This window comes from Phoenix dactylifera, unplaced genomic scaffold (assembly GCF_009389715.1).
Source record: "Phoenix dactylifera cultivar Barhee BC4 unplaced genomic scaffold, palm_55x_up_171113_PBpolish2nd_filt_p 000090F, whole genome shotgun sequence".
Taxonomy (NCBI): Eukaryota; Viridiplantae; Streptophyta; class Magnoliopsida; order Arecales; family Arecaceae; genus Phoenix; species Phoenix dactylifera.
Window position 1 is genome coordinate 1,130,023 of NW_024067679.1, and position 14,576 is coordinate 1,144,598.

Below are 14,576 nucleotides of genomic sequence, written 5' to 3' on the forward strand. Positions count from 1 at the left end.
CTTGATTCAGTAACCCGACCCCGAGTCGGATATCTTCGGCTTCGCAGCCCGACCCCGAGTCGGCTGCCCCTTGATCCAGCAATCCGACCCCGAGTCGGCAATCTCTCGACAACGACAGGCTGTTCCTCTGAAGCACGCCGCGACCCTCTGCTCCACCACTCCCTGCAACGGTCGTATCCGGCGCTGCTCCACGATCTCCTGTAACAGCCGTACAAAGCGGAGCTCCACTACGCCCTGTCATGGCCGTACCCAGCGCTGCCCCACGACGCCCTGTAACGGCCATGTCAGTGGCAACTCCATCGTGCCACACGATGACCAACCCCCCAGAAGGACCCCCCAGCCTGGTATATATGCGGCTGGGGGGAGAAGGGGGGAGGTAAGCACGAACTTCCAGAGCATTCTCCTACTTGCTACTATTATCTCTCCTTCTCCTCCAATCTCCTCTGACTTGATCGTCGGAGGGCCCCCACTACCCCAGTGGTGGTGCGAGGCTTACTTGCAGGTTTTCCGGTGGAAAGTGGAGCGCAATCAACACCAACCAAGGCAACCCAAACGGAACCCCGTTCACACCGCTGTGCCAATCGTTCTCGGTTTGGACCACCAGCAACAGTTGGCGCTAGAGGAAGGGCCAGCCTCCTCTCTCCATTGACTACCCTCCAGGACTGTGGGGGCCCGTTGGGGTAAAACCTGGCCGGAACCTTCCCGCTGGGGGGGCTATGTTGTGGGGGGGGAGGGGGCCTTGAATTTAGTCCCACATCGGCTAGAGCGGAAAGGTTCCGTGCCTTATAATGAGGAGGGCGAAGCCTTTTCCTCACGAGGGCCCTTTTGTGGGACAAAACCGTGAGGGCAATCCCCCCGTCAGCGCTGGACGCGCGGGCCGGAAACGTCTCCCTCCGTCAGCGCTGGACGCGCGGACCGGAGCGCCCAAAGCGGACAATACCTCGTGGGGGACGCGGTCTCTTTCTGCTCGGCTCGGTTGGGACTAAGGCTGTTGCCGGGGTGAAAATCCCGCAACAGTACTTATCTGGAGTCGACTCGAGCTCGTGCCAGTGAACTTGATACGCTTGGAGTCGACTCGTGATACTCGGGAGTCGACTCGAGTCTCAGACATTGGTTCAAACAGACTCCTTAACTTATCCAAAAATTATGAACCAAGTCTTGGGACACTTAGACAGGATTTTCACTGAAACACTCAATTGAATTCATTAGTAATCAAAAGATATACTCAAATGCTTTGAGCTCATCAAAATCAAATGGGGTTTTAATCAATCACTCCACAATCTCCCCCTTTTTGATGATGACAAAACTTTGAGTATATGTAAAATGAATTGCTCAATAAATAATGAAATAAAATCCATAAATAAATTCAAATGTCTGGTAATTCAATTTATCCAAGCTTGAAAGGAGTGAAACAATAAATTTCGGAGTTAAAGCTCCCCCTTTCATTTGGAATTATATAAGCCTTCATATTATGCAATCAATTGTTTGGCTTATATGTCATTAATGATTTAGTTTGATTAAAATTCAGATTCTCCCCCTCAACATATGCATTCAACTATGTTTTGATTCTCTGAATTTCCTTTTAATGCTTTGAAGTTTTTGAACTGAATTTTTTGTATTTAGAGGAAAAATCTGTCAATTTGTTCTTGTGTAGGATTCAGCTAATCTCCGAATATCTCTTGAATAGATTCTGGAGATTACTCCATTAGGAGCCCCAAAAGAGAGATAATGAGCCTCGAGGTACCGAATCCACTTAGAACAAATTTGTGTGTTTTTAAGAGTTTTATGTTTTTATTGATTTCCATTGATTTCTTTTACATATTTCGCCCCTTTTACATACTTTATACATATTTCTCCCCTTTTTTTTTTACATATTTTATTTCTCCCCCTTTTTGTCATCATATCAAAAAGGAGGCAATCACACACAATCAATGGCACAACCAATCATCAAATGGCACATAATTGAAGATAAAATGTCTACTCATTGTATTGATATGAATGTGAATACATGTGAGAATACAATAAGTAAAGTAAAACAAGACAAAACACAAAAACATCTATGGCCTCCTCGAGGATGAGGCACCTCCTCTCGAGGATGTGGGTCCTCCTCTCGTGGATGTGGCTCCTCCTCTCAATCGGCTCTGCTCCATGAGGAGGGTGACTGCATCTGTAACATAGCCAAGCTGCGTGATAATAGACGTAGTGGCTCTGCTATGTGTAGTGGAGAGCTCAGTCGCCGACGTCTGAAGCCCAGTCACCGACGTCTGAAGTGCGTCCAGCTTGTCGATGAGTACATTCGACAAGCGCTCGGCCCCCTCGGTGGTGGTGTGCATGTCACGACCTATGTCCTCTCGCATCTGTCGAGTGGTGCTCGTGACCTCACTCATGCTGTGGAACTGGGCCTGGACCAAACTCCGGACATTGTAGATCTCTTCCCGTACATGAGCCGTCATGTCAGTCACGGCTGTCAAGGAAGGGACCAACTGAGAAGATACGGGTGCAGGAGTGGGAGCAGGCACCGCACCTCGGAGCTCCCGAAGCAGCTCATCCCTCACATCTCTGACTATCTCCTGTCGCAGCTCCCGGAGCTGCTCAGGATCAATCCGGACCTCCATGGATGGTGGAGCCGAGGAGGAAGGTCCGGCGGAGGTAGTAGGAGCAGGAGGAGTGGATGGAAGGTCTGGATGGTCTGGAAGGTCTGGGTAGTCTGAATCGGGCTCAGGACTGGGTGAAGGTCTGGTGGTCTGAGCGGTGAGGGTAGACTTCCTAACCCATACCCCCTCTCTCTTCCGAAACCCCATCCTATGTAGGGTCCCCGCACGCGTGCGATCAGTCCATCGTAAAGCGCGAAAGGGCTCCCCTCAGGAATGGGAACCTCGTACTCCCTAAAAGGAAGGGTGAAAATCATGCCGTATGGGAGGGTGAGCCTAGGTCTATCTAGGGGCTCACACATATACCTATAGATGAGCTTAGGGAAGTTGATTGGGGTGTCCTGAAGGATATAGAACATAAGAGCTAGGTCTCTCTCATTTACAAAATCAAATCTCCCTGTCTTAGGGAAGATGGATCTAGACAAAATACTCAAGAGGATCCGCACCTCAATCGGTAGTGAGCTCGTGGATACCTCGTCTAGAGGTGACTGGGGTGGATGTCCTAGAACGGCCGTAAGGGCCTCAACCCTATCCTCAGGGTGTGCGGGAGCCACCCCTGCTAATGGAAGGTGGAGGATGTGGGCAATAAGATCCTCCGTGACACGCAAAGGGACACCGGCTACTGTGCCCTCGATACCTCCATCTCCCCGATGGACGGTACCATAGAACTCTCTAATAAGGCCCGGGTATGTGGGGAGGTCCAGTGTAAGGAAGTACTCTAGGCCCTGGGCCTTAAGTCTATCACCTATGGTGAACCCTTCCCGGGAGAGGAAGAGGAAGTCGAAATCGACATACCTCCCGGTGGAGACGACCTTTCCGGCCAATGGCCTCGCGGGAACCGCCCTAGGCGGGGAACGAGCCGGAGGTGGTTGCCTCGCGGGATCGTGCCGCGCCTTGGAGCGCCGCTCGGGACCGGCCTCGGGTCGGGACCTCTTCCTAACTACGGTCTTACGCGACATTTTGACCTAAACTGAGAGGAAAAACCTAGAGGACGGTGAAGGACCGACGGAAAAGACTCGGAACCGACCGGGAATGACCTAGGAAGGGAGGAGAACTCAATGTCCGGCGAAGAATCGACGGAAAAATGGCTTGGAGACGATCGGGGACGACCTAGGAGTCGGCTCTAGGGCTTTTTGAACAGTGGCGGCTTGAAAGAAAAGTGTTTTCGAAACGACAAATCTAGGGTTTAAAAGTCGGATCCCGACTGCGAGTCGACTCCACTGAGTCGCGAGTCGACTCGACCTCGAGTCGACTCCAGAATATGCGCGAGTCGACTCTCCTTATGCGCCTGTGGACCTCGAGTCGACTCCCGACAGTATGCGAGTCGACTCCCCCTCTGCTGCCATCTTTGCGAGTCGACTCCCGCCAATGCGCGAGTCGACTCCCCCTTAGGAGCCGGCTCTGAAACTTACTCGAGTCGTCTCTAACTTTGGCACGCACCTAAAACTCATGCTATAATCGTGCCGAATGATGGAAAATCACTTAATTAAGATCTGATTTGATGATCATTGGAAAGAAACTCTATTTTTAACCACATTGTAATCATCAAAATCAATGTATCTAGTGGAACCACTAGGATGGATCAATCACTCCTAATCCCCTCCTAAGCACACTAAACCTCTCTTCACTTAGGGGTTTTGTAAAAATATCTGCTAATTGATTATCAGTACAAACAAATTGGAGTGTCACATCACCATTCAATACATGATCTCTTATGAAGTGATGTCTTATCTCAATGTGTTTAGTTCTTGAATGTTGAATTGGATTTTTAGTTAGGTTTATGGCACTTGTATTATCACAATTAATGGGAATTTTATCTTGTTTAATGCCATAATCTTCTAATTGTTGTTTAATCCATAAGATTTGAGCACAACAACTCCCGGCTGCAACATATTCAGCTTCTGCAGTGGATAATGCAACCGAGTTTTGTTTCTTGCTACACCGTGAGATAAGGTTTTCTCCTAAAAATTGACACGACCCGCTGGTACTTTTTCTATCAAGCTTACATCTAGCAAAGTCTGAATCTGTGTACCCTATTAAGTTTAGGCTAGTTCTTTAGAGTACCATAGCCCTATGTTCTTAGTTCCTATTAAGTATTTAAAAATTCTCTTAACTGCAACTAGATGTGATTCTTTAGGATTAGCCTGATATCTAGCACACATGCACACACTAAACATAATATCAGGTCTACTTGCAGTAAGATACAGTAAAGATCCTATCATACCTCTATAAAGTTTTTGATCTACAGATTTACCTGATTCATCTTGGTCTAACTTGCATGATGAGCTCATGGGGGTGCTGATTGACTTGTTTCCCTCCATGTCAAACTTCTTGAGCATCTCCTTGATATATTTGGCTTGATTGATGAAGATGCCTCCTTCAGACTGTTTGATTTGAAGCCCGAGAAAGTAGTTTAGCTCTCCCATCATGCTCATCTCAAACTCACTCTGCATCAAATCAGCAAATTCCTCGCAGAGGCGATTGTTAGTAGCACCGAAAATGATATCATCAACATAAATCTGTACTAATAACATATCCTTATTTTGCTTTTTCAGAAATAGTGTTGTATCTACATTTCCCCTAGAGAATTCATGTTCTAATAGGAATTTGCTAAGCCTCTCATACCATGCTCTAGGTGCTTGTTTTAAACCATAAAGTGCTTTATTTAGCTTATATACATGATTGGGGTATTGATGATTTTCAAAACCAGGAGGTTGTTCTACATATACCTCCTCATTAATATACCCATTTAAAAATGCACTTTTTACATCCATTTGAAATAGTTTGAAGTCCTTAGAGCATGCATATGCTAATAGTAGTCTAATCGCCTCAAGTCTAGCTACGGGAGCAAAGGTTTCATCAAAATCTATACCTTCTTCTTGATTATACCCCTTTGCTACTAGTCTAGCCTTATTCCTTATAACAATTCCATTTTCATCAAGTTTATTTTTATAAATCCATTTAGTACCAATAATTGGATATTCAGAAGGTCTCTCTACTAGATTCCACACTTTGTTTCTAGTAAATTGGTTTAGTTCTTCTTGCATTGCATTTATCCAATTTACATCATTTTCGGCTTCTTCTATATGTTTGGGCTCAAAGTGTGAAACAAAAGCTAGATGGTTATTCAAATTCCTAAGGGATGCTCTAGTCCTAACGGGTTGAGATGGATCATCTAGAATTAGTTCCTTAGGATGCCCATGAGCATACCTCCAAGCTTTAGTTAGCCCATGATCCATAATAGCCTCTTGGCTTGATGATTCTCCTTCAATCAACTTTTGATTATCATCTTGTAATCCCATCTCATCTATCTTTTCTTCAAGTATTTCCATATCATCATCAAAATTAACCTTCTTACTAGACGAGATGTCACTAGAGTCATCAAAAACAACATGTATAGATTCTTCTATAACTAAGGTTCTTTTATTAAAGACTCTATAGGCTTTACTAGTTGTAGAATAACCTAAGAATATTCCTTCATCAGATTTAGAGTCAAATTTCCCTAGATTATCTTTCCCATTATTATGCACAAAACACCTACATCCAAACACATGAAAATAATTAACCTTTGGTTTTCTGTTTTTCCACAGTTCATAAGGTGTTTTCTTTATAATGGGTCTCAATAGAACTCTATTTAGTATGTGACAAGAGGTATTAATGGCTTCTCCCCAAAAGTACTTAGGAAGGTTACTTTCACATAACATAGTTCTAGCCATTTCCTCTAGTGTTCTATTCTTCCTTTCCACCACTCCATTTTGTTGTGGTGTCGTAGGTGCTGAGAAATTATGGGTTATCCCCTTCTTACTACAAAATTCATTAAATGACTGATTTTCGAATTCGGTACCATGGTCACTTCTAATGGCTATGACTGAAGACTCTCTAGCATTTGTTACTTCCTTATGGAACTTCTTAAACATAGAAAATGCTTGATCCTTATGCACTAGGAACATGACCCATGTGTACCTAGAGTAATCATCTACTATAACTAGACCATATTTATTTCCACCTAGGCTTGTCGTTCTAGTTGGACCAAATAGGTCCATGTGTAATAATTCTAGAGGCCTAGAGGTAGAGACACATTTTATGGATTTAAAAGAGTTCCTAGATTGTTTGCCAAATTGACATGCTTCACATATTTTGTTCTTTTCAAATTTTAATTTTGGCAAACCTATCACGGAGTCTCTTTTAACTAGTTTAGTTATTGTGTCCATGCTTGCATGACCTAACTTACAGTGCCATAACCAACTAGCATCATTATCTTTAGTTTCATTTACAACTAAACATTGGTTATGTTTTGCAAGATCTTCTAGGTCTACAACATATACATTTCCACGTCTAATCCCTTTAAAAACTAAACTATTATCATTAGGGTTTGTTATAATGCATAGTGATGGCTTAAACATAACATCATACCCTTTATCACATAATTGACTAATGCTTAATAAGTTATGCTTAAGACCATCAACATATCTAACATTATCAATAAAAGTAGAAGGGGTGATTTGAACTTTACCAATACCAATGATGTGACCTTGGTTGTTGTCTCCAAAAGTCACAGCACCTCCCTTCTTAGCTTCAAGGGTGAAAAATTGATCTTTGTCACCCGTCATGTGCCTTGAGCAGCCACTATCCAAGTACCAGCAGTTTTTGTTGACCTTGGCTGCAAGACACTCCTACACAAGCAAATCATGTCATCTTAGGTACCCAAGTTTTCTTGGGTCCTTCATGGTTAGTCAAGTTGGTTCCTTTTGGAACCCATACCTTTTAATTTTCCGTTTTGTTTTATTTTTCCTAAAATTACACACATTCGCTTTATGACCTATAGTACCACAGCAAAAGCAAGTTATTTTCTTAGTTTTAGTTTCCCCAGCTTTAACAAAGAAGTTACTAAGAAGTTTTTGTTTATTTCTTGGTTTATACCCTAAACCTGTTTTATTAAATACGGCTCGTTGACTATTAAGTATCATGTTTAATTTTTCAGAACTATATGTAAATTTTTCAACTAAGGGTTTGTATTTGTTAAGTTCTTTAGTTAGAGTTTGATTTTCTGCTTTTAGGTCATTAAGTTCTTTTGTGAGATCCTTATTTAAGATTTGTTTATGATTTTTAAGTTCTGAAAGTTCCTTAGTTAGTTTTTCATTATCTTTAGTTAAGGTACTAGTCTTTTGAGTTAAAAGTTGGTTGCTTGTCTTAAGTTCTATATTTTCTTTGATGATTAAATCCTTATCCTTAACTAATTTATCGTATTTATGTAGGTATGATTGATTAGCTATTTTTAGTTCTTTATTCTTAAGATTTATGGCCTTATATTCTACCATTAATTCATTAAATGCATCATAAAGTTCATCAAAAGAAAAATCAGGATGCGTATCGGAAGTTACCTCGTTTTCATTGGCCATGAAGCAGAAATTGGCCTTCTCTTCTTGTTCATCATCTGATGAGGAGGATGATGAGTCGGAGTCGGATAGTGTTGTGACAAGAGCCTTCTTCTTCTTGTACTTACTCCCCTTCTTCAGTAAGGGGCACTCAGCTCTTATGTGACCCGGCTTCTTGCACTCGTAACACCCAATCCCCTCATTTTTTCTTTCCTTACCTTTGTCCTTGCGGTAGGAATTTGAGGGGCCTCTCCTTTGATGATAGGACTTCTTGTGGTTGATGAATTTCTTGAACTTGCGCACAAGAAGAGCCTCACCATCATCTTCCTCATTCTCTTCTTCGTCACTGCTGCTACTGCAAGACAAGTCCTTATTAGATGAAGTAGACTTAAGAGCTATTACCTTTTTCTTGTGGGAGGACTCCTCTTCGCTGTGTTGCTTCATGGTTAGCTCGTGAGTCATTAGGGATCCAAGGAGCTCTTCAAGTGGAAGCTTGTTCAAGTCTTTAGCTTCTTGGATTGCCGTCACCTTGGCTTCCCATGACCTTGGTAGGCAGCGAAGTATTTTCCTGACAAGATCACTGTTAGTATAGCTCTTGCCAAGGCTTTTTAGGCCATTGACAATGTCAGTAAACCTAGTGAACATGCTAGTGATTGTCTCATTAGAATCTGTTACGGGGGAACTCAGCCACCATGCCCCACGTGACCGGCACGCGCGCCCAAGAAGACTACAGCTGCCCCTTGATCCAGTAACCCGACCCCGAGTCGGATATCTTCGGCTTCGCAGCCCGACCCCAAGTCGGCTGCCCCTTGATCCAGTAACCCGACCCCGAGTCGGATATCTTCGGCTTCGCAGCCCGACCCCGAGTCGGCTGCCCCTTGATCCAGTAACCCGACCCCGAGTCGGATATCTTCGGCTTCGCAGCCCGACCCCGAGTCGGCTGCCCCTTGATCCAGCAATCCGACCCCGAGTCGGCAATCTCTCGACAGCGACAGGCTGTTCCTCTGAAGCACGCCGCGACCCTCTACTCCACTACTCCCTGCAACGGTCGTATCCGGCGCTACTCCACGATCTCCTGTAACAGCCGTACAAAGCGGAGCTCCACTACGCCCTGTCATGGCCGTACCCAGCGCTGCCCCACGACGCCCTGTAACGGCCATGTCAGTGGCAACTCCATCGTGCCACACGATGACCAACCCCCCAGAAGGACCCCCCAGCCTGGTATATATGCGGCTGGGGGGAGAAGGGGGGAGGTAAGCAAGAACTTCCAGAGCATTCTCCTACTTGCTACTATTATCTCTCCTTCTCCTCCAATCTCCTCTGACTTGATCGTCGGAGGGCCCCCACTACCCCAGTGGTGGTGCGAGGCTTGCTTGCAGGTTTCCCGGTGGAAGGTGGAGCGCAATCAACACCAACCAAGGCAATTCAAACGGAACCCCGTTCACACCGCTGTGCCAATCGTTCTCGGTTTGGACCACCAGCAACAGTTGGCGCTAGAGGAAGGGACTGATCTCAGAGCGATCGTAATGGCACGGCGAGGTGGTCGTGGAGCTTCCAATGCCTCCGGTCGCGGGGCCTCTCGCGCCTCCGGCCGGGAGGCCGCTGCGTCTCCAACACATTCTCAGCAACACTCCACCGTTCCACCCCCCATTCAGATGGTCGAAGCCGCTCAGTTCGACCAGTTAGCCCAGCAGGTTCGCACCCTCGCGGAGGCAGTGCAGAACCTGCAGGGTGTGATGTCTCGGGCGCCGCAGCGGGCCCAGGAGCCGCTGCTCCCTGAGCGCTCACCTGTCCTCCTCAACCCGCGCTCCTTCCTCTCCCATGGGGAGGAGCGCCGGCGCGAGGAAGATTCTCGAGCACGGTCCATTCTGCCGGGACCTTCCCATCGGAGCTGCGCGGGGTACGAGAGGCGGGCCCGGGCGCGTTCCCAGACCCCCCAGTCCTCAAGGAACCCGCGCTCCAGTCGGTCCCCCTCTCGGTGCTCCTTGTCTCCCACCCATCGGTCGCGCTCCCTGGACCGGCGGGTGGACGATCTCCACCGACAACTTCAGGTCCTGAAGGGCCACTCCAAAGATCCCTTCGCCGACTTGGAGATCTCCTCCCAGCCGGCGCTTGCCTCGAGGATCCTGCAGACCCCGAATCCGCCGGGGTTTAAAATGCCGGCGATCGAGCCCTATGACGGGGCGGCGGACCTGCGGGATCACGTCGAGAGTTTCAGGACCCTTATGCTCCTCCACGGAGCATCAGATCCTCTCCTCTGCAAGGCCTTCCCGGCGACCCTCCGTGGCCCGGCAAGGGCGTGGTTCGCCGGTTTGGAGGCTAACTCAATCCAGTCCTTCGACCAGTTTACTCGCCTCTTCATCACCCATTTCGCCATCAGTAGCCGGTGGCGACTGGTCTCCGACTCCCTCTTTGATGTCCGGCAAAACAAGGGAGAAAGCTTGCGGGATTATCTTACCCGCTTCAACAAGGCTACGCTGGAAGTCCGGAACCTGAGCCAGGAGGTGGCTCTTTCAGCCCTGGAGCGTGGCTTCCGAAAGGGCAGACTCACCTTCTTCCGGGACAAACGCCTGCCGCGGAGCTTCCCGGAGCTGTTGTCCCGGGCGAACCAGTATGCGGACGCCGAGGAGGCGGCCGCCCACCGGAGCAAGGAGGCCGTCGAGATCCCTCCAAAGCTCGGAAAGAAAAGGCGAAAAGAGGCACGCCAGAGGAGGAGCCCGACGCCTCAACGTCGGCGCAGAAGTCTGTCGCCGGCGAGGAACCACGGCGCCCTACGCCCTCGTTCTCCGCCCCGACGTTTCAACCGGTACACTCCACTCCTGACTCCCCGGGCCCAGATCCTCATGGAAATCAAGGGGCGGGAAGACCTCCCGGTCCCGAGACAGATGAAGAAGATTCCTGGGAGGAGGCCCTCTCGGGCGTACTGTGAGTACCACCGGGACCACGGCCACGACACCGAAGACTGCTTCCAGCTTCGGGACGAGATCGAGGCTCTCATCCGCCGAGGGCGTCTCGGTCGATATGTGAACGACCGACGTCCCCCCGCAGACTCGCGTCCGGCCGACCCGGCCCCTCCGGAGCCTCGGGAGCAGAATCGACCCGTCGCGGGCGTGATCCATACTATCACTGGGGGCTGCCCCCGGCCCGAGAGGAACGCGGGGGGTTCGACTGAAGCATCAGGGGCAGCCGTCGCAAAGAGGCAGAGGGTCGGTAATGTAATCACTTTTTGTGATGAAGATGTAAAGGGGGTTCAGACCCCCCATGATGACGCCATGGTGATCTCCCTCACTATGGCAAACTATGATGTAAGGCGTGTTCTTGTGGATAGTGGAAGCTCAGCTGATATTTTGTTTTACGAGGCCTTCCAAAAGATGAGCTTGTCCAGACAATTGTTGCACAAAACATCCACCCCCCTCATAGGATTCACTGGTGACGCTATCTCGGCCGAAGGTGTCGTTGAGCTGCCTGTGACTGCGGGCGTTGCACCCACAGAAGCCACGGTGCTGCTCGGGTTCTTGGTCGTCCGCGTCCCCTCGGCCTACAACGCTATCCTCGGACGACCCGGACTGAACGCCCTTCGCGCGGTGGTCTCTACGTACCACTTGCTCATGCGGTTCCCCACGGCGGCCGGGATTGGAGAGGTCCGAGGTGACCAACCGACCGCAAGGCAATGTTTCCTAGCAACTCTCAAAGGGAAGAAGCCCGTAGAAGCCTTAAGCGTCGAGTCCCTCGACGCCAGAGACGAGGTGGCCTTGCGGCACAGAGAGCCGGCCGAAGGTGTGATCGAAGTTCCCCTCGAGGAAGGTCGCCCGGACCGGACGGTCCGGGTCGGCACCAATCTCGACCTGGGAGCTCGGGCTCGGTTGGTGGAATTCCTCCAAGCCAACGCCGATGTATTTGCTTGGTCGGCGGCCGATGTACCTGGGATCGACCCGGAGGTCATTTCTCACGCCCTCAACGTCGACCCAACCCACCGACCAGTAAAGCAGAAGAAGAGACACTGTGCCCCGGATCGGATCCGAGTGGTCGACCAGGAGGTAGACAAGCTCTTGGAGGCAGGATTCATAAGGGAGGTCAGCTACCCCGAATGGCTGGCAAATATCGTACTTGTCCGGAAGGCGAGCGGAAAGTGGAGGATGTGCGTCGACTACACCGACCTGAACAAGGCATGCCCCAAGGATAGCTTTCCGCTTCCGCGGATAGACCAACTGGTCGACGCGACTTCCGGATATCAACTGCTGTCTTTCATGGACGCCTTCTCCGGCTACAACCAGATAATGATGGCTCCACAGGACGAGGAGAAAACTGCCTTTATAACAGACCGAGGGCTGTACTGTTACAAGGTAATGCCCTTCGGTCTGAAGAATGCTGGCGCCACTTACCAGCGCCTCGTCAACAAAATCTTCAAAGAGCAAATCGGCCGGAACATGGAGGTGTACGTGGACGATATGCTGGTGAAGAGCCGCCATGCAGACCAGCACATCGCGGATCTGGAGGAGACTTTCGCCACCCTGCGGAAGTTTCGCATGAAGCTGAACCCAGCGAAGTGCGCCTTCGGCGCTTCGGCCGGGAGGTTCCTCGGTTTCATTGTCAACCAGCGGGGGATCGAAGCCAACCCGGACAAAATCAAGGCCATCCAAGATATGTCCCCTCCGACCAAAGTGAAGGAGGTTCAGGAGCTCGCCGGGAGGGTCGCCGCGCTCGGACGATTTGTGGCAAAATCGGCCGAACGCTGCCAACCTTTCTTCAAGGTGTTGAAACGCCCGAAAGACTTCCTCTGGACGGCCGAATGTCAAGCAGCATTCGACCAGCTCAAGGAATACTTGGCGTCTCCTCCCCTGCTGTCCAAGAAGAAGGGGAGATGCTCTACCTCTATCTGGCGGTCTCCCCAACCGCAGTCAGTGCGGTACTGGTTCGGAAAGAGGCAAAGCTCCAGAAGCCTGTGTACTACATCAGCCGGGTCCTACGGGATGCCGAGACGCGGTATACGAAGGCTGAAAAGATCGCCTTCGCGCTGCTGACCACGACCAGGAGGCTTCGCCCCTATTTCCAGGCCCATTCTGTCACCCTCTTGACCGATCAACCGCTGCGGCAGATCCTCAGCAATCCTGAGAATGCGGGACGGCTGGTGAAGTGGCAGTAGAACTTGGTGAGTTCGACATCCACTACCAGCCCCGACCCGCCATCAAGGCCCAGGCGCTCGCGGACTTCCTCGCTGAGTGCACGGTGCAGGAGGCAGAACCTAGGTCGCCGGAAATACCCAGCCTCGACCTCCCGATTTGGACGCTTCACATCGATGGGTCGTCGAACCCTGAAGGTGGAGGGGCCGGGCTGGTCCTCACCAGCCCTGATGGAGTGATAGCCGAGTATGCCTTGAGGTTCGGATTTCCAGTGACCAACAACGAGGCGGAGTACGAGGCCCTAGTCACGGGACTCAAACTCACCAAGGAGCTCGGCATCCGGCGCCTGAAGGTCTTCACCGACTCCCAGCTAGTGGTCGGGCAGGTCCGTGGGGAGTTCGAAGCCCGGAACCCGACCATGCAGAATTACGTCCGGAAGGTGCAAGCACTCATTCCCGACCTCGGCAGTGTCGACATCCAGCAGGTCCCAAGAAGTGAAAATGCCCGGGCCGACAGGTTGTCCCGCTTAGTGGGCGCAGACGCGCACAACTTATCGAGGGCGATCTACCTAGAGACCCTGGATGCCCCGAGCATCGGCGAGGCTGGAGCGGTGATGGCGATTGATCCGGAGCCGTCTTGGATGGACCCGCTTGTCGCCTACCTTGCCGAAGGGATCCTCCCTGAAGACGAAGATCAAGCTCGGCGACTTGTTATGAAGTCCGCCCACTACGTACTTTATGAAGGGAGGTTGTATCGGACCTCGTTCACCGCCCCCCTCTTAAAGTGCCTCCGCCCCTCGGAAGCGGCCTACGTCCTCGGCGAAGTCCACGAAGGCGTTTGCGGATCACACTTGGGGGCTAGGTCCTTGGCGCACAAGATCAGGAGGCAAGGCTATTATTGGCCTACCTTGTTGGAGAACTCAAAGGATCATGTACGGAAATGCGACGCCTGCCAGCGCCACGCCAACGTCCAGAGAGTCCCTTCTGTCCCCTTGGCACCAATCACTGCACCCTGGCCCTTCGCCCAGTGGGGAATGGATATCCTCGGACCATTCCCCGTCGCTTCAGCTCAGCGGAAATTTTTGATTGTTGCAATCGACTACTTCACCAAGTGGGTGGAGGCAGAGCCGCTGGCCACTATCACGGAGGCGCAAGTCCGGAAGTTCGTGAAGAAGAACATCATTGTCCGATTTGGGGTACCTCGGGTCCTCATCTCGGATAATGGCCGACAGTTCGACAACAAGCATTTCCGTGACTTCTGCGAGAGTTCTGGACGAGATTCTTGCTGTCCCAGTGGCCATGAAAGAGCACAATCCTTTAGTATTCTACTGGAAAAGATGAAGTCCATGCGCTTAATGGTTACAACATTGGCTGGCAAATTGGGGAATACGAGTTCGGGATCGAGCATCGGTTCACATCTGTGTCGCATCC